Genomic DNA, 22,610 nt, shown 5'->3' on the forward strand with positions numbered 1-22,610 from the left:
TCCAGACCAGACGAAAGTCTAAAGGTCGAAACGGCAGTTGACCCGGTTCTCCCTTCAGAAGTTTCATCTTCAAATGACACCGTCACTGAAGATTCATCTTCAAATGACACCCTCACTGAAGAGAATAAGGATGACACCATCCAGATTCTTTTCATCAACACAGACTCTGACGAGCGTCAGGGCAATGCGCCCATTCCTTTATCGCAGGAAGGAACATCGTCAGGGTCATATCCGGCCGTGTATTCGGTTCCACCACCAAGCAACCTGGTTGTGACCTTTGATTGGAACCAACTAGGCAGACCCCAGTTGCCAGCCAGTGTACCATTCAGAATCATAGTCCAAATATACAGAATGGTAATGGCTAGCACTATCATTGATGAAGGGGCATCTGTGAGTATCCTTTCCTCTGTTGCTTGGAAAGCACTGGGTTCCCCGGCGCTTTTGCCTGAGATAAGAAATCTCTCGGGTTTTGATAAAGGAACCAGTTGACCATTAGGGATCCTCCCCAATGTGCCCATTACATTGAAAGGGAAGGCCGTTCAAATGAACGTGATGGTCGTTCAAGGACCCTTGGATTATAACCTACTCCTTGGACGAGACTATATATATTGCATGGGAGCAATAGTCTCCTCACTCTTTAGAGTAATGTGTTTTCCACACGAAGGAAGAATGGTCAAGCTCATAGACCAACTTTCATTTCCGGGATCACGCATCGCAAATAGTCACATACCAACCCTGAATGGTCTATTGAATCAAGAAATGTCTCCACCCCCAGTCCTTCTTCCCGATGAATGCGAGTGATTCGGAAAGATGGGACTGGTACCCAGGGGGCATGCATCCTGGCCTGCTTCGGCAGGGAAACTTCGGGTATAGGGTAGGTTTCCGCGGGAGAATATGACTAGTCTGTACCCCGTCCGTGGTTGGAAGAGGGGTTGCTCTAGAATAGGATTCTTTTGTCAAAGTTACGTGCTTGGCACTAGTCATTCACCCTTGTCTATTTCGGTAGACATTGCCAAAGAAGTGTTTTGTTTGAAAGATTAACGAGACAATCTTTGGGTGACCTGAAAGAGGTAAGCCTCTCTCGATTAAAACAAATGTTTTGGCGGAGGGTAAGTAGAGGTAACCTTGAAACTCTGTTTTATACCTGGGGGCATGCAAACCTTTTGGAGTGCAAGCAAGGGGCGACTATTTATTTTTTAAATTTTTAGGTCCTCCCTTTAAACCCGTAGGTCTAACCCTTTAAACTCGTAGGATTAGCCGTTTCCGAACTTGCATAAAGAAAGGATAGGGAGCAAAGCTTAGTGAGATGAAGCTCCATAAAAAATAGAATCTTGATGAGACACTCTTATCAAAAGACTGGGTAATCGAGCAGTTTTAGCATATAGTTCATGCTCGTTAAAAAATAAACTCAAGATTCGAGCAGTTTTAGCATAAAGTTCATGCTCGTTAAAAAATAAACGCAATATCTGAGCAGTTTTAACGCGGTCTTCATGCTCGTTAAAAAATAAATATAAGCAGTGAGCAATGTTTCCTCCAGAGTTTAAGCTCATTTTTAAATAAAAAATGAACCTATTCCGGTAAATAACCACTGTGATCGTAAATTTATCAGCCATAAAAGCCTTGGTCGTGTTTGCACCTGCCACCTCCACCTCCATTTGGCCGATCGTTCACCTCCACTTGATTGTTTACCCATTTTGAGGAACAACTGCGAAGAGTGATTTCACCTAGCCATCCTTTTGACACTGTCGTGATTGGAAAATTCCAACATGTACCTGGAATCAGTTGCTATCCCTGTTTATCACTCATTCCTCAAAAGACGAGTCTTCTTTAAGCTCTTTTCAACTGACTCGTAAAATATGAAAAGATTGCCCGAGTTTTGGCCTTCCAGCTCGTTAAAAGGACCGGAAGAGCTATCCCTCCTCTAGATTTTAATCTTTTTGGACCTGAGGGATTATTGCACAAAAAGGTCGAGCGCTTGTTTTATTCGGCTCGTTAAAGTTATCGAAAACTCATCCCTTTCATATTGTTTTATACTTTTTCGGACTTAAGGGATTAGATGATGAAAAAGGAATTTTGGAGTTAACTTTATGTATCTTTTCAGACTCTCTAAAAATGAAAAGGACCGAGTTATCCTTGTCGTTAGACTCGTTAAATTGATTAAATAGCAACAAACTTGTCTTTAGGCGAGAACAAGTTTCCCTATCGCTAGGCTCGTTAAAACATAGCGATGGGCTTGCCCGAAGGGCAGGTTATAGAACAAGCATATGTTATCCTCCTCAAGCTTGACAAAAATAAAGAGGTACTGGTCAGAAATGACTGGGGAAAAATTGGGAGAACCTCAAAGCTTTAATGGTAGCAAGTCGCTCTTGAACATGACACTTTTCCTCCGTACCACATCGGGTTGGGTTGTTTCATTCACCGGTCTCATCACCATGGTCTCGCCAAACCATCCACATTTGGGGTAATGCTACCGATCCATCGCATCAGTGTCATTATATGTTCAAGAGATGCTGTTCAGAAAGAGTCAACCGTGTCCCATCCACTACCATACATCATCTTTCATATTTTCATGACCGCCACCCTGAATCATATTTCACAGATTGTTTTCACCTCCATTAAAATCATTAGCTCCGTTCCGTGTCACTGATGTGGGATTCATTAAGGCCCTCCTTTGACGAATCGCTCCTTGTCGACATTAGCTCATTATCCAAGGAGTTGATCTAGGAACAAACCCCCTCAGTACTTTGAAGCTTGCATGACTCAATGGCAAGTTTCTCACTTCCGGCGACAGGTATACATCAATGACCTTCGACCAGAAGATTTTGCGTGGTGTTCGATGCCAAGTCCTTTATTCACACCACGTGAATTGTACTGCAGTACCTTGAGGGTCATTATCATTATCGGTGATTCCTCTCGCGCTTGTTAACGGTTTACATCATTGACCGATAATCAAGCGATGTCTTTCCATGTTCGACTTCAGTGCAATTCTCACATGGATCGACTTGTACTTAGACTGAAGGTCGAATGAGTTTGAAGACCCCGGATCTAGTTTCATCCATCCGGGCTGCGATATATATTCAGGAAATATAAAGACATTTGACATGTACATCATTGCAACAGATGATCATCCTACTCAAAGGATGATAATTTTCACCAAAATTATCAGTCTACCATCAGACGGTCGTCTGTTCTATGTACCAAAATGAATTTATAAAGCTGAGCATGGGAATGCCCGCCTCAGCTAGATCATGAAAGCAGTATGAAAAATAATGTATTGTATTGTATCTTATTACAGGTCACCGCTCAGCGATTGAATGAACTTCGGATCCTCCTGATAAAGCATTTCACCCGATAAACGACCTCATACTTTAGGGGTCAACTGTTATAGACATTTTTGTGCCTTACAGTATGAAGCATGAAATGTCCATAATCGAAGGGATCCAAAGTCCCTAAACATGTTGTTCCTACCCCTAGAGGAACAAGGTCAGCAAACCACAGCACTGAACAAAAGTTCTCCACGTGAAAACACTCAAAAACAAGGCAATTCTGGATCATGTCAACTGCTCCACTGAGCATCTGCGCTGAATGTCAAATGCTCCACTGTCTACCTGCGTTGAATGTCAACTGTAAAGAAGGCTACCTGGGTTGGGCGAGTTTGGACATGTGGAACAGTCATTCCTCAAGGTGTCAATGCCCAGGAAGCTTCCGAAATGACACTTGGATCAGGGAATTCGACTGGTGATGAGTAAGAGGTTCTAGATCTCCAAGTGGAAGCAAGAACCTCCAAGTGGACTCAAGAACTGAAGAAGAACTGGAGTGAGAGAGGACACTAGTCACATCTCAGGCTGACTCATCCTCTCTCCAAACTCCTATATATGGATCTCTCTCCCATGAGATCCAGGAGGCTGGAATCTTGTGAATGTAAAGAATTGTTGTTGGTTTGAGTTTAGAACTATTGGGTGATTTGCTTTGAAGGAGGTGAAGAGGAGATTTCTTTCTGCTGGGAAGGTGATGCTGGATTGGGCCTCTTATGGTTGTATCACTTCCTGAACCTTACTTCTTCCATTAATAAAGCATTTGAGGTTCTTCTATAAGCATGTGTCTCAATGGTGTATTGTTATACTTGTGTATTTGATTTATTCTAATCCTTGAATCAATTATGAATGTATGCTTCTTGCAGTTTCCCTCTCTTGCCATTTTGCAGGATCTTGGTGTAGCTGGGCTAGTGAAAGAGCAAGGAGCTGGGGGCAAACAACAAGGAGAGAAGATTGGATCAACCATTAGCGAAAGATATCGGTTAGTGGATCTCTTTCTCCTCTCCTTTACATCTCATAAAGAAGTAATCTTAGATAGCTTTGCTTTGATTGTTGCTAAGGAACTATCACCCTTAGAGTGGGATAGGGTCATTCCATATTGGATACTTTTCCCAACAACAGGGTTTCATTTTCTTCGACTTCCTTTGATCAAATTTTGTCACATCTGCCTATACCAAACGAGATTCTGTAATGTCAATGGCCTTTAAGATATCATTTAAATCACCCTTCAAGCTTGAACCTTCTCCCGAGATCACTATTTTTCCTTTCTCCTTTGCAATTTGGCTTCTAGTCAATCTCTTTTGAACTGGTTTGCTGGTTGATTGCTCTTGTGTCTTTCCTTTAAACTCAGATATCTTTTCCTTGGAATATTTAGGAGTTTCAAGAATGACTGTTGGGGTTTTGACTACTGGGGTTTTGCTTGCTTGCTCTTTCACCTGCTTCCTAGGCTTTAACTTAACATACCTTTTTGCCCTAGACATTGCAAACTTGCTGGTTTCTGCTGATGGAGTTCCTTTAACCCTAGGGATAGTGTCTTCACCTTGTTTCTCTGTTCCAAAGTCACATACAAACAAAAATAAAGAACAATCTTTGTTGACCCTTCTGAGCTCATGTAGAAGTATTAATTGAATTAGACCATGATGAAATAGGGAAGTCTCACATCCTTGGGATTTTAACTGTACTTTATCTACCATCTTAGCTATACTTCGAAATAATAAGTAAGGAAAATATAGAGAAACCATACTAGTAAAATGTAAAAGGAGTTTAAAATGATATGAATAAATCTTTTGATATCTGCCTTCATAGGTGAAATAACGCTGAATGTTGAAGAGAAAGTTGATATGGCTGTCCTTGATGTAGTCTTTGGGAACTACCTTGGTTAAGTCTGTTTTTGAAAATTGTGGCTTCAGGAACTCCTTACATGGTTCCATGTTGAATATGAAGTTTTCGAACCATGTCTCTTGCCCCCTAGGAATTTCTGTCACCAACGCTATGACCTCTGGAGAAATTTGCAAATTAAGCATTCCAAAATTTCTACTTAAGCCACTGAAATGGAGTGCAAACTCCTTTGTCACTTGGGTATGCCCTCCCTACAATTTCTTAAAAAGATTCTAGCACCCTGCTTTCTTGAAGGCTTCTACAACTGCTTTGTCTCTGATTAGGACCTCAGTGCTTTCAAACTCTGTTCTCAAGCAATGACCAGACCTATGCCATTTCTTCTCCTCTGTCATATTTTCCTTTGAATCCCTGTGACAAAACTAGCCTCTTTTGAAACTCAATTGATCAACCTTGCTTGCCAATGGTGGTCAGCCTTGCCTGAATGATGAATGAGGAAAACCTTGGTGAAAAATTACCAAATTTTATTCTTCGAAAATAATTCTATTTCAAGGGTTTTCATGCAAACTAAAATGATGAGACTAGCCAGCCCTTTCAAATTTTGGAATTATCTTTAATAATGAACCCTAAATTTGACATGATGAGTTTGGAGCGGTGGCATGCTTAAGGAATTACTCCTAGCTGACACTTAATAATGAAAATTTTAACAGAATTTTAACGGATTGATGTTTGACAAGACTGTTTTTACGAATCCACGCTTTCGTAGCATGCAGGGAAAAGCGCTAAGAAAAGAGCAGTGTTTTCGTAGTGCAAAATAGACAATTTACACTGTCTACGCTACAAAAATGTGGTTTCGAGGCTAATTCCAAAAATTTTCAAATTGGCCTTAAGCTATGAGTTTCTAACAAGACTATAGGACTCATGAAACATAGAAAAAGAAAGTTAGACTTTATTTGGACATGAAAAAATTAAACCTTTGAGACTCCTAACCTACCACCTACCCATTGAAACATAGGGTGACTTGACACTTATCTAAGACAATGACTAAGAAAAATGTAAACCTTTGTTTTTTTTTGTTGATAACAGGTCCTTACTTCAAAGTGTAGGCGATCTGCCTCTTATATTTTAGAATCTACTGCATCGAGGCTCTTCAACTCATACATTACAATTCTCAAAGGGAAAGTGGGCCAAGGGGCCTTATTCCTCCTATGGAGCACCACAGACAATTCTTTATTCAATTTCTAAGAAACTTCTTGCAGGACTACATTGCTAGTCACATATCATGGCATAACATGGGTAGAAGTTTGGCATCCAAATAATCTAATATATGTGTCGTCTGGTGTGTTAAACTAATATGAAATATCATGCAATTCCTCCTTCACCTGGTTGATCATGTGAGGAGGGTGAATCTGATAAATTATCTGAATATGACTATAAATAAATGCTCTGCCAATCTATTGTATACTCATGTGAAACTTAACTGTGACAACACCTTGCAGTGGAAGTCGACAAGAAACTTTTCTTGTGGGGTTCTATTCTAATACATCCTTAGGAATGCATACTGGGTGAAAATCCCATCTAAAACTCTAGTGCTAGGTGGAAATCCCATCTAATACATCCTTTGGCCTGCCCAGCATGTCACTGCAATTGAAAAGAAAGTCTATCTTCCCAATTGGATATTTTTCCTCAAGTAACAACCAAGTTGAGCATGAATATCCAACTCTCTTCAAATACTTTTGCATTCTTTCTCCCATGCATCCTACAGCACAAAAATAAGGTACTGGTACACCTCCCTCAAAATCCTAGTCAGGTAAATTGCACTCGAGCTGTGTTGGAATTTGGTAAGCTCCTGACACCGAGACTTGATGATATCACTTGTGTTGAGATTGGCCCATCTAGTATAGAATCTATTGTTGGCATATTTTATGGGTTTCAACATCTTGTAATAAGTATGTGCGTCCTCCCCATAGCAGGTGGCAAGCTCACCACCACTTTCACTATGAAGCACCGGGTATGAATCATCCATATGTGATACGATCCATTAAATTGCCTCTGCACAAGGCATCACTGCGAACCTACTTGTAATCTTGTGTATCCTGGACTCCTTGATGCTGATGTAGACTTCATTGTCCTCCAAATCCTCAGGAATTTTTTTTTCATAAATGTGTCTTTGATATCCTTCCACGTGACCTTAGAAGATTTGTCTAGAAAAAAATATGTTTCTGTAAGGATAGGAATGGAAGGCTTTGTAATTTCCACTACTTCTTTAGTTCTTTCTCTTGAAACTTATTTTGAGGCCGCTCGATGGGTAGTGGGAGGCATATTTACAGCAAATGATCAGAGTAATGAGGCTACTAGCTAGAACACCTACACGTGGAAACATACACATGGCGAAAAATATTAGCTTTAAGAAATCCTCTATCTATTACAAGAAATAACTCAACAGATCATGTTCAAAGAGCCATGAAGGATAGCTAAGAGTGTAAGCCTATCAAATATGGGACACGGTCAATACTTAGGCAACAAAACTGCATTAAGACAAAGGAGGGTGCACGTTGCAGCAACAATGAAAGGTCAAGGCTGACATGAGGCTTCAAGATGCATTACATGCTCAAAAACAAAGAGAGACCTCAAAGGTTATAGGGCGTAAGTCTGAAGCATGAATCTATGTTATCACTGGGATGGGACATGTTGGTTTGTATCAACCTAGTGATAACAAAGGGTAATCACTGTTCGTTTAGGGTGCATTGTGCGCTCAAGGGTAGCCAAGGAGGGTGTAGAGTTCAAGTCCAAAGGATGTAGGGGTCAAGCTTAAGCCTTCCCTCTGGGTTATCCACTCAACGAGAATGAGAAGGAAACATGGCACAATTTCGAAGGACGAAGCTTGCATGATGTTTCTTTGTAATGTGCCATGCGATCAAGGAGGACACATTTTCTAAGAGCAAGGGTGGCTTGGTTTTATGGAGTTTTCTCACAAGGAAAACTTGGTTTTCTAGGGTGAAAATTTCCAAGACAGCAAGGCCTTTGTTTCGATAAGTGATCTCTTGCTTGAAATGGCTCAAGATCATCTTAAACAAGTCCAACAATAAGATAAAATGACTGGAATTCTAAGAGGAAGGATCTATAAATACTTATAGACTTTTCCACAATCATGACCGACATGTGAAGGGTTAAAAAATTCAAAAAATCACAATAAAACAAGTTGTGACAACATAATGACACTTGTACTAGGAAGAATGGGAAAAAAACACCAACAAAACAAATAAGAAAGATAGCAAAAATGCCAAAAGAAACTAAGAAAAGTGCCTTGAAAAATTACTTGTAAAGAAGATCGATGAGGAGCTTCTAGATTCAAAGAGATGTGATCAACCCATATTAGAATGATTGTGTGAAGAAAATATTAATTGGGTTGATTATAAAGACATCACATGCAAAACAAAGCCATTCATCTTTTCCACTTTTCGACAGATAAGTGAGTTAAATGAAGTGAAGTGGGCTCCTATTTTCTATGAGTGTGTTTGCATGCAACAAGGAAAACACATGCATGAGCATGAAGAGGGCATAGCTCTTGAGCCAAAGGAGTGCGCTAAAATAGAGGGTGCACTCATTGATCCTAAAGGAATGTGATCAACTCGAGGGCACACTCACTGAGCCAAAAGGAGTGTACTCCACTAGGGCATGGTTTCTCAGCTTCAAGGAGTGGACTCAACTAGAGTGCATTGCATGTCATCTTAGAGTGCACTTTTGTCCAAGAAGGGAAAAGTTTCATCCACCAGTGCCTCTTGTAACTGTTGTGTGAAAAGAGTGTTCTTTTCTTATAAAAGATGTCCTTTTTACCACTTTTGTGTGTGTGATACATTTAAAACAAAATGGTTACTAAGTCAAGAAAAGCTATGCCTTCTCCTATATTTGGGTATGATAACACAAGTTCTCATAAAATAAGGTGATGATGCTTGGAAAACAATGACTTAGGAGGAAATTCCACTTAGATAAAACACCAGGATAGTCAAGAGAACATCGTGACAACACTAGATAGCTTAGAACGATAGTTCACATAGGCTCCAAAATTAGATTAGTCATAAATTTTGGAGGGTCATTGTGGTAGCAAAAACTTTTTATTTTGGGAGAAGTTGCAAGAACTATTGTTTACATTTAAAACTAGTGGCCACATCAATTTTTGGATTATAAGACTCCTGAAGAAGTCTTTACATGTGACAGACCAAATGTTGAACATTTAGGAATATTTGGTTGTCTTGCTTTTGTTCATGTGCCCAAAGAGAAAAAGGACAAAGTTGAAACCATCTCACAAGAAGTGTATTTTTGTTGGCTACAGTGATAATAAAATGGCCTTTAGGGTCCTATGTTACAGGAAAATGATATATTTAGACTTGCAGGGATATTATTTTTTATGAGGATGATGCATTCTAGAAATAATGTTCACACTTGGACTCTCGTGATGAAGTACAGGTGGTTGCAAATATTGTGCAATCAAATTCTAATGAACATGGACTAATGAATAAATACCCTCATGAAAAGTCCATAGATCATGAAATTGTCGATTCTCCAAAAGCTCATGTATCTAAGACAAGAAAGAGACCTGTCTGGATAGAAAAGACATTGAAGGAAGTTGAAGGACATGTTTCTATTCATGGGAGATTCAGGGAAAGAAAGCCAAAGAAATATTTTGGTTATATTGTTTTGATCTGTAAGATCATTGGGTTCGAGCCATCCTTCTATGAAGAGGTTTTTGGAAAAAAGTATGGAAATATGTAATGACCAAAGAATAGCAATCCATATTAAAGAACAATGTTTGCGATATCATCCCAAGGCCTCAAGGGAAGTCTGTTGTGTCTTCAAATCGATCTACAAGATAAAGCATGTTGTTGATGGAAGTGTTGAAAAATACAAGGCTATATTCATGGCTCATGTATTCTCCCATAAAGAAGGAGGATTATGCAGACACCTAATTTGAAATGATCATATGTCAAACTGATGTAGAATTGATTAATACCATTAATGAATAGAATGTTAACTGAAAGTGATTTTATTGTGAGAAATGCTTGAGAAGAAATACTTTACGACAGATGAGAAAACATAAGCAAGATGAAAAACAGAAGTGAAAACAACAACTACATAGCGATACCAGACTACAATGTTGATTATGGAGTTCATCCCTGAAGGGCTACGTCTCTCGGTCCGCTTTCAAGATGGGCGACTACTTTATTAGGATTGAATTTGAGAAGGTTGATTACACAGAAAATTCACCAAACTGAATATGCACGCAGGAAATTCTGGTCACTGTCATAAGAAATCTCTCTAAACCAGCTTTCCAACACTTGTTACGATTCCCGATTTTGACTCCGAATGATCCTGTTACACTGAACACAAAACAACCTATATCCTCTGGAACCTACATATAAAACTTAAAACCACTCTCCTTTCTCTTCAATGAGCAAAAATAGTTTTATAGCCCTCCATATGCATTTTAACTCCTTAGGCTAAGTTTAGGGATTCATAAGCTAAAAATAGGGTTTGTTTCCCTCAGTCTTGTCATTATTTGACACCTTAGGATAAACTTACATGGCCATCGAATTAGTTTAAATGACAAAAATAACCAAAATCTCAATTTAGACTTTATGATAAGTGAAAACCGTTAGCCATTTGCTAATTGGGTGGAGGAGGGATACAACGAATGTGCGCAGGAGGATAACCCCGAAAGTTTGGGCTCTAGTGGTTCCACTGACTGTTTGTTGAAATAGTGATTGTTGGCGGTTAATCTAACCCATTCATATGTTGATGGTTCCGATGACTAATGACGGTCGACAATGAGCTATAAACTCCGTAATTGTAACCATTAATGGTGCATTGTTCATTGTCCGCTCACATGTCCTGCTGTCACAGTTGACTCACCGCACAATTAATCGAGCCGTTAGGCATTGTTATAAGAGTTTTGCAATTTTTTTAATGGTTTTGTTACATAGTATTGTTTTTATATGGTACGAGATGTTAGATTTTAGGGTTATGACTTTTAATGCATTTCTAATACATGGTTTAATGCATAGAATTGATGTATTAGGCTTTGGTTAGGTTTTTAGATGTAGATTAGCGTTTTAGGTCCTAGGTTAGGGTTAGACATTAACATCATTTTGTTCTAAAATGACCATTTACAACAAATTGTCACAAAGTGACATTTGTGACAAACATCATATGATGATGATAACCAAACCCTGAAAAATGGATGACAAACCCACGTCGACAACCAAATCCTACAAAATGTTCAACAAACCCACGTCAACAACCAAATCCTACGAGACGAATGACAATCACATGTCAATGACAAAACACTCTGAGACGGATGATAATCACATGTCGACAACCAAATCCTTACGGAACTAATGACCACCACATGTCGACAACCAGGTACAAAACCATATCCATTGAACACCATGAAAACCATTAACATCACCGAACAACCTGAACCATAAACATCACTGTCAAAGCTGAAGACACTAGACATTGAATGTTGATGATGAAACTGAACCTATATAACTGATCTGACAAGATCCTCCTAGATCAATCCTCTCCACTTGAAAGCTTTTCGACCACAAAAGTTTTACTAGACAGATAGTAGGTGAGGGTAAAGCTCCCTAAATCTCCACCTTGTCGGGAAGATGTACCAATACATTCGATCAACCACCTGAAAGTGATGACCCTGATGAAGCTGACCATGGCACATTTTGAATCTGTGAACTGTTCCATCCATCTGTGGTATGAATTACTTGCGAAGCTGGTCAAACAACCTATTATGAACATGGAAATTGATTTCTTTCCACGAAGTACCATGAATTAGTGATTCATAAAAATATTTGAAAATAGTCTCTACATGATATTGTTCAGTACTACTGACATGTATTAACAATTTATATTGTGTAATGATAGAGACAATCAAAGACATTTCTGATATCAAACTAGCTACTTGACTTGATATACTTTCCTGCTTCCTTATTACTAAGTTAACTTGCTGCAATAAACCCTTCAAACTGTAATGTGAAAACTGTTGCAACTTAGTTTGACTTTGAAACTATTGAAATGGTTGTTGATTTGTTTTATTCACTATTTCCTTATTCATTAAATGATGTTTCCATTGAATTGCACTTTCCCCTGATGCATAAGTTTCGTTTAGATGTATTGGATACTTTGACACTACTTTATAAAAGGCTTTGATATGAAAACAAAAGGGCTTCCTCTCCACTTGAAAAGAGGCTTCCAAACTGTTTGAAACATGAAATGGCGACATAATACAAGAGAAATTTAACACTGACTTTCCCCAATACTGACCTATATCCCTGTAACTTATAACTCCCAAACTTGGACTAAATTGATTCATTCTGACATTAGGAAGAGGAGCTTTAGGCATCAACTGTAATTCATGTTGTATTCCCTGCTTATGAGTAAGATGTTTGGTTTCTTTAAATAGAACTGGAATAGTTTCTACCTCTTTGATCAAACTATCTTTAAGCTGAGACTCATAACATGAACAAACATCTTGTCGATTCTTATGTTGTTCCTTTACACACATGATTACAAATCTCTTATTTGAACTTATTAATCGCTTCATCTGATTAGCATCAACTAAATTCACGTGATTTTTAATTTGATGTGCCCTGACCATAAATTCAACCCCATCTTTCTTAAGGATATATTTATGCTCCCTTCTATAAAATACTGCATCACAATCATAAAGGTAAGGACTTCCCAAGAAAACTCCACATATGTCTATTGGAACCACATCTAATTCCACTTCATCAATGTAATTAGCTGTAATGGAAAATCTTAGTGGAATATGTTTTGTGACTTTTATATGAGATTATTTATTTAGCCATCCTAATGGGTAAGGTCTTGGATGATTCTATGTCTACAAACCCAAATTCTTAACTAAATATTCAGATATTAAATTTTCCTGTGATCCACTGTCAAACATTGTATCTATCTTTGTGTGCTTAGAGATTATCCTTATGTTAAATAATTCAACTATTTTATCCTCATTTGAAGGATTTATGTTTGATGAAGATGCAATAGTATTCGAACTTGAACCAGTGTCAGAAGTTTTACCTGTCAAAACTATTCCAGTTATCCTCCTTTCATCACCTGAATCAGAACCTAGGTCTTGCTGGACTTCTACCATTGCTTTCTTTTCATCCTTCTCTTTAAGGAACCTTTTGGGCTTAAGTTCTAGATGAAGTTTCCAACACTTAGATTCATCATGACCGATTCTCTAGCAATGAGAACAAGTATGTTTTTTCTTCTGAGTTATCGTTGATTTATTTCTCTTCGAATTGTTCTTCCCTTTACTATCATTGCAATCTTTGATTTCTAAATCTTTGGATGATTGTGATGAAAACTTGAATGGTCTGCCACCCGATTCAATATGTATGGCTAGAACACACACTTCATCAAAATCATTAGGATTAAACATCAATAATGTATGCTACAAATATGAATGTAAACTGCCTATGTATTTTAATAAAGTTTCATGTGTATCCAATGAAATACCAAGCGCCAATGCTTTCTTTATGAACTCTTGAGTAAATTCCTGAACACTCTTCCCTTTACCTTGCCTCAAATTTTGCCAATCAATAACAGTGTGTTGCATGCATCCTAAAGGATAGAATTGTTTCCTAAGAGCTTTTAAGAACTTAGACCATGAAGAGATGACTTTATCTTTCCACTTTACATCTATCTGAGTTTTACCTTCCCACTAGATTAAAGATGTTACCCCCATTCTAAATGTAGCTAACTGGATTTTTTTTATCATTAGAAATGTTCTAAATATGACAATACACTTCTAGCTGCTTAATCCAGTTATCTAGCTTTTCAGGATTCATTTCACCATCATAAATAGGTAACTCAAATTTTACATCAGGTTTTAAAAGAGATGTTTTCTTAGGTTTCTTTTTTGTTTCATATTTTTCACTAGAAGAAGAAGAAGATGATGATGATGATGGAGATGATGGAGGTGAAGGAGGTTTATCAACCTTGCCTTTACCTTTGTCCTTCTTCGATGTCTTTGAAGAATAAGTTGCATCTCTCACCTTCTTCTGTACGTATAGTTCTCCCAACATTTGTTGCATACTCAAGAATGTTTGTTGAAATTGTTCATCAGTCATCTTAGTTTCTAGATTTTCACCTCCATCAGATCCTGTCATGGTCGACTTATGTACGACTCTTCACTTTCCAATCTCTGGATCAGTCTCCTCGAGGATTCCTTCTCTATGTTGCAACTTTGAGTTGGTTAACATTCATTGACAAATTCTAGAAATGAAACCTGCTCTGATACCAAATTATATGATCTGAAATGATCATATGTCAAACTAATGTAGAATTGATTAATGCCATTAATGAATAACATGTTAATTGAAAGTGCTTTTGTTGTGATAACTGCTTCATAAGAAATACTTTACGATAGATGATAAAACATAAGTAAGATGCAAAACAGAAGTGAAAACTGAAAATACACAGCGATACTAGACAACAAGATTGATTACGGAATTCATCCCAGAGGGACTACATCTCAGGATCCACTTTCAAGATGGGCAATCACTTTCTTAGGATTGAATTCGAGAAGGTCAATTACACAGCAAATTGACCAAACTGAATGTGCATGCAAGCACTTTTGGTCATTGTCATAACAAAGCTCTTTGAACCAGCTTTCCAGCGCCTGTCACGGTTCCCAACTTTGACTCCACATGCTCCTATTACATTGAAAACAAAACAACCTATATCCTCTAGAACCTACACATAAAACTTAAAACCAATCTCCTTTCCCTTCAATTAGCAAAACTGGCTTTATGGCCCTCCAGATGCATTCTAACTTCTTAGGCTGAGTTTAGGGATGCATAAGCTAAAAATAGGGTTTGTTTCCATCAATCTTGTCATTATTTGACACCTTATAATGAACTTACATAGTCATCGAATTAGTTTAAATGAAAAAAATAACTAAAAGCCCAATTTATACTTTATGATAAGTGAAAACCGTTAGCCGTTTGCTAACCGTGAGGAGGAGGGAGACAATGCATGTGCGCAAGAAGATAACCCTGGCGGTTTGGGATCTGGTGGTTCTGCTGACTCTTTATCAAAACGGTGACGATTGGCGGTTAATCCAGCTCATTCATATGTCAGCAGTTCTGATGACTGCTGATGGTCAACGGTGAGCTATAAACTCCGCAACTGTAACCATTAACGATGCACTGTTCACTGTCCACTCACATGGTCTACTATCATAGTTGACTCCCCGCACGGTTAATCCAGTGGTTAGACAATGTTATAAGAGTTTTGCAATGTTCTTAATGGTGTTATTACATAGTATTGTTTTTATATGGTCTGAGGGGTTAGATTTTAGAGTTATAACTTTTAATAAATTTTTAATACATGGTTTAATGCATAGAATTGATGTATTTGGCTTTGGTTAGGTTTTTAGATGTAGATTATGGTTTTAGGTCTTAGGTTATGGTTTTTAATTAACATCATTTTGTTCTAAAATGACCATTTACAACAAATTGTCACAAAGTGACATTTGCGACAAACGTCATATGATGATGAAAACCAAACCTTGCAAAATGGACGACAAACCCACGTCGACAACCAAATCCTACAAAATGGATGACAAACCCACATCGACAACCAAATCCTGCAAAACGGACGAAAAACCCACGCTGGCAACCAAATCTTGCAAGATGGATGACAATCAAATGTTGACGACCAAATCCTACGAGACAGATGACAATCACATGTCGACGACCAAATTCTGGTGGAACTGACAACAACCACATGTTGACAACTAGCTACAAAACCATATCCTTTGAACACCATGAAAACCATGGACATCACCGAACAACCTGAACCATAAACATCATTGTCGAAGCTGAAGACACCAGACACTGAGTGTTGACAATGAAGTTGAACCTGTATAACTGATTTGACAAGATCCTCCTGGATCAATCCACTCCACTTGAAAGCTTTTGGACCACAAAATTTTGACTAGACAGATAGCAGGTGAGGGTAGAGCTCCCTCACTCTCCACCTTGTCCAGAAGATGTACCAATACATTCAATCAACCACCTGAAAGTGATTACCTTGATGATGTTGACCATGGCACATTTTGAATCTATGAACTGTTCCATCCATCTGCAGTATGAACAACTTGCAAATATGGTCAAGAAACCTGTTATGAACATGCTAATTGATTTCTTTCCACGAAGTACCATGAACTAGTGATTCATAAACATCTTTGAAAACAATCTCTACAGGATATTGTTCAATACTACTAACATATATTAACAATATATATTATGAAATGAAAGAGACAATCAAAGACATTTCCGACATCAAACCAGCTACTTGACTTGATATACTTTCCTTCTTCGTGATTACTAAGTGCACTTGCTGCAATAAACCCTTCAAATTGTAATGTGAAAACTGTTGCAACTTAGTTTCATTTTGAAAGTATTGAAATGGCTGTTGATCTATTTGATTCACTATTTCCTTATTCATTAAATGATTTTTCCATTGATTATCACTTTCCCCTGATGCATAAGTTTCCCTTAGATGTATTGGATACTTTGACACTGCTTTAGAAAAGGCTTTGATATGAAAACAAAAGGGCTTCCTCTCCACTTGAAAAGAGGCTTCCAAATTGTTTGAAACATCAAATGGTGACACAATACAACAGAAATTTAACACTGACTTTCTCCAATACTGACCTGGATCCCTGTAACTTATAACTCCCAAACTTGGACTGAATTAATTCATTCTAACATTAGGAAGAGGAGCTTTAGGCATCAACTGTAATTCATGTTGTATTCCCTGCTTATTAGTATGATGTTTGGTTTCTTTAAATAGAATTGGAAAAGTTTCTACCTCTTTGATGAAACTATCTTTAAGCCGAGGCTCATAACTTGAACAAACATCTTGTCGATTCTTATGTTGTTCCTTTACACACATGATTACAAATCTCTTATTTGAACTTATTAATCACTTCATCTGATTAGCAACAACTAAATTCAAGTTATTTTTACTTTGATGTGACCTAACAATAAATTCAACCCCTTCTTTATTAAGGTGATATTTATGCTCCCTTCTATAAAATATTGCATCACGATCATAAATATAAGGACTTCCTAAGAAAACTCCACATATGTCTACTGGAACCACATCTAATTCCACTTCATCAATGTAATTAGTTGTAATGGAAAATCTTAATCGACATTGTTTTGTGAATTTTATCCGAGGTTATTTATTTAGCCATCCTAATGGGTAAGGTCTTGGATGATTGCGTGTCTCCAAACCCAAATTCTTAACTAAATATTCAAATATTAAATTTTCCTGTGATCCATTGTCGAACATTGAATCTATCTTTGTGTGCTTAGAGGTTATCCTTATGTTAAATAATTCAAATCTTTTATCCTCATTTGAAGGATTTATGTTTGATGAAGATGCAATAATATTCGAACTTGAACTACTGTCAGAAGTTTTACCTGTCAAAACTATGGCAGTTCTCCTCCTTTTATCACCTGAATCAGAACCTAGATCTTGCTAGACTACTGCAATTGCTTTCTTTTCATCCTTCTCTTTAAGGAACTTTTTGGGCTTAAGTTCTGGATGAATTTTCCAACACTTAGATTCATCATGACCAATTCTCTGGCAATAAGAACAAGTACGTCTTTCCTTTTGAGCTCTCGTTGATTTCTTTCTCTTCGAATTGTTATTACCCTTACTATCATTGGAATCTTTGATTTCCAAATCTTTGGATGATTGTGGTGAAAACTTGAATGGTCTGCCACCTAATTCAATATGTATGGCTCGAACACACACTTCATCAAAATCATTAGGATTAAACATCAATAATGTATGCTGCAAATATGAATGTAGACTATCGATGTATTTTAATAAAGTTTCACGTGTATCCAATGAAATACCAAGTGCCAATGCTTTATTTCTGAACTCCTAAGTAAACTAATGAACACTTTCCCTTTACCTTGCCTCAAACGCTGCCAATCAATAATAGTTTGCTACACGTATCCTAAAGGATAGAATTGTTTCCTAAGAGCTTTTAAAAGCTTAGACCATGAAGAGATGACTTTACCTTTTTGCTTTACATCTATCTAAGTTTTACTTTCCCACTATATTAAAGTTGTTCCCCCCATTCTAGGTGTAGCTAACTGAATTTTCGTTTTATTGTCAGAAATGTTCTGAATACGACAATACACTTCTAGCTGCTTAATCCAATTATCTAGCTTTTCAAGATTCATTTCACCACCATAAATAGCTAACTCAAATTTTACATCAAGTTTTAAAAGAGATGTTTTCTTACGTTTCTTTTCTGTTTCAGATTTTGCACTGGAAGAAGAAGAAGAAGATGATGATGATGATGGAGATGACGGAGGTGAATGAGTTTTATCAGCCTTGCCTTTACCTTTGTCCTTCTTTGATGTCTTTGAAGAAGCTGCATCTCTCGCCTTCTTATGTTCATATAGTTCCCCCAACATACGTTACATACTTAAGAATGCTTGCTGAAACTATTCATCGCTCATCTTAGTTTCTGGATTTTCACCTACATCAGATCCTGTCATGGTCGACTTATGAACAACTCTTCGCTTTCCAATCTGTGGATCAATATCCTCGAGGATTCCTTCTCCATGTTGAGACTTTGACCTGGTTAATATTCACTCACAAATTTTAGAAACGCAACCTGCTTTGATACCAAATTATATGATCTGAAATGATCATATGTCAAACTGATGTAGACTTGATTAATGCCATCAATGAATAGAATGTTAACTAAAAGTGTTTTTATCGTGAGAACTGCTTGAGAAGAAATACTTTATGACAGATGATAAAATTTAAGAAAGATGCAAAGCAGAAGTGAAAACAGCAAATACACAGCGATACTAGACAACAAAATTGATTACATATTTTGTCCCTGATGGACTACGTCTCCGGGTCCGCTTTCAACATGAGCGACCGCTTTATTAGGATTGAATTGGAGAAGGTTGATTACACAGAAAATTTACCAAACTGAATGTGCACCCAGGAACTTCTAGTCACTGTCATAATAAATCTCTCTAAACCATCTTTCCAACGCCTGTCACAATTCCCAATTCTGACTCCGCATGCTCCTGTTACACTGAAAACAAAACAACCTATATCCTCTAGAACCTGCACATAAAACTTAAAAGCACTCTCCTTTCTCTTCAAAGAGAAAAACTTGTTTTATAGCCCTCGAAATGCATTCTAACTCCTTAGGCTGAGTTTAGGGATGCATAAGCTGAAAATAACGTTTGTTTCCCTCAGTCTTGTCATTATTTGACACCTTAGGATAAACTTACATGGTCATCGAATTATCTTAAATGACAAAAATAACCAAAAACCCAAACTAGACTTTATGATAAGTGAAATTCGTCAATTGTTTGCTAACCGGGCGGAGGAGGGAGATATCACATGTGCGTAGGCAGACAACCCTAGCAGTTTGCGCTCCAATGGTTCTGCTCACTGTTTGCCAAAACAATGACGGTTGTTAGTTAATCTAGCCCATTCATATATCGATAGTTCCGATGACTGCTCACGGTCAACGATGAGCTGTAAACTCCACAACTGTAACTGTTAACGGTGCATTGTTCACTGCCCGCTCACATGGCCTGCTGTCACAGTTGACTCCCCGAGCAGTTAATCCAATGGTTAGGCATTGTTATAAGAGTTTTGCAATGTTTTTAATGGTTTTATTACATATTATTGCTTTTATATGGTCCGAGAGGTTAGATTTTAGGGTTATGACTTTTAATGCATTTTTAGTACATGGTTTAATGCATAGAATTGATGTATTAGGCTTTGGTTAGGTTTTCAGATGTAGATTAGAGTTTTAGGTCTTAGGTTAGGGTTTTTCATTAACATCATTTTGTTCTAAAATGACCATTTACAACAAATTGTCACAAAGTGATATTTGCGACAAACTTCATATGATGATGATAACCAAACCCTGCAAAATGGACGACAAACCCACATTGACAACCAAATCCTACAAAATGGATGAAAAACCCACATCGACAACCAAATCCTGCGAGACAGATGACATTGTCGACGACCAAATCTTGCGAGACAGATGGAAATCACATGTCGGTGACCAAATTCTGGTGGAACTGACGACAACCACATGTCGACAACTTGGTACAAGATCATATTCTTCGAACACCATGAAAACCATTGACATCACCGAACAACCTGAACCATAAACATCACTGTCGAAGCTGACGACACCAGAAATTGAATGTTGACGATGAAACTGAACTTGTATAATTGATCTAACAAGATCCTCTTGGATCAACACCTTTGCTCTATTTCTAGGTATGCATATATTAGATTTTTAATTCTCTTACATCTATTGCAGGTTGGAAATTACATCAAATGGATGTCAAAACTCATTTTCTAAATTGGATAATCAAAGAAGAAGTCTATATTGAAAAGCCTCAAGGTTTTCATGTCAATAATAGAAACACACATCTTTGTAAAGTGAAGAAGCTCGTGTACGACCTGAAGCAATCCCCTCCTGCATGGTACTTCCACATTAACGGTTATTTGTTGAGCCTTAGCTTCAAGAAGAGTGATGATGAACCAAACCTATATCTCAAATTTGTTGAAGGTTAACCCCTAATGTTTCTATTGTATATAGATGACTTGTTCCTGACAGGAACTAAAGTTTTGATTGTCCCGTGTAGAAGAGAGTTGGTTTTTGAATCCGAGATGAAGGATCTTGGACTCATACATTATTATTTAGGTTTGGAAGTTTGGCAAAAGCTTGATGGGGTATTTTTAGGCCAAGGAAAGTATAGTGTTTTGATTCTTTAAATATTTGGCATGATTAACTCGAAGTTCATGGACACTCCTACTGTGACAAATTTGAAGAAGATCTGGGATGGTGACTCTAATTTGATTGATACTACTATGTATCACAAATTGATTGGCTCGCTAAATTATCTTGTGAACACCAGTCCTGATATTTGTTATTATCTGAACACATTGATCGAATTCTTAGCTGAGCGTCGTTGTGTACATTGGGTTGCAGCTGAGCACATATTGAGATACTTGTGAGGTACCATTGAGTATGGTATGATGTATGCTTCTAATAGGCAATGGAAATTGTATGGTTTCTCTGATGTTGATTGTGTTGGTAGCTCTGATTATAGAAAAATCACCTTTGGAAATTGTTTTAATTTAGGCCCCGCTATTGTTTCTTGGTTTAATAGAAAACATACCCCTATATCTTTGAGTACAACTAAAGTTGAATACATTGCTGCTAACTCATCCTGTTGTGAGGCTATATGGTTTCGAAAATTATTCTCTAGTTTGTTTAATCAAATGTTGGAGCCAACCGTCATATATTGTGATAATAAAATTTGTGTAAAGGTTTCTGAGAACTTGGTGTTCCATGATAGATCAAAGCACATCGAAATCAAATAACTACATCCAGAATATTATCGAGAGAGATGTGAGGCTTGAATATGTTCCTACTAATAAACAAGTTGTTGATGTGTTGACAAAGTCATTGTCCCAGATGAAGTTTGGTTATTTCAAAGAACAACTTGCAATTGTTGAGAATCCCTCTTTGAGATAGAGGGAGCACTAGTTATATAGCATCTTGTTATGGACCATCTCCCATAGGTTGTGTGTTGTGAGACCTTGTGGTCGGGGAGATGTATTTGTTGATTCCTCCCATAGGTTGTGTGTTGTCGAGAGGAATCAACAATACATCCCCCATACCACAAGGTCTCACATCACATAGCTGATAGGAGGGATGGTCGTGCTTTAACTTTCACCAAAATGTCGATCCTATAATCCTTAATCCTGCAATGATTCTACAAAACAAATTAAAAAAAAAAAAAATCTCAAGCCTTCTTCAACTCTCTTTTTGATAGCTATGGAGGATCCTTGAATCTTGTAATCCTTCGGCAACTGTGATACGAGTTTGATAGAAAGACAGAAAAAGAAAAAAACATATTTCACACACACAAACAATAGGAATTGGTGTTGTTCTTTATTGATCACACAAACTTGATTGATTACAGTAAACGCAATATAAAGTATTTATCCTTTTTAATTAACCACTCAATTGATAATCACTAACTTTAACATGCAAACACAATGTAAATTTAACTTTCCCAAATATAACACTCAACTCCACCTAACACTCAATTGATTCAAATCAAATCAAACTCTAACCCTAGATTACATTGCAGGCCGGAGTATTTAGATATTTTTAATAGTCCCTAAGTATTTGTAAGCATTACAATGAGGTTAAGGTTACTACGAGTCAAACGCTAATATCAAAATATTTGGAGAAACCTACGTTGCAATATGATTTCAATTTGACTAATACACTTCGTAGTCAAAAATTTTCACGTGCCGTCGTTA

The sequence above is a fragment of the Pinus tabuliformis genome, chromosome 9, assembly GCF_031772625.1.
Source record: "Pinus tabuliformis cultivar Carrire ecotype Pingquan chromosome 9, CPIR1, whole genome shotgun sequence".
NCBI classification, from domain to species: Eukaryota; Viridiplantae; Streptophyta; class Pinopsida; order Pinales; family Pinaceae; genus Pinus; species Pinus tabuliformis.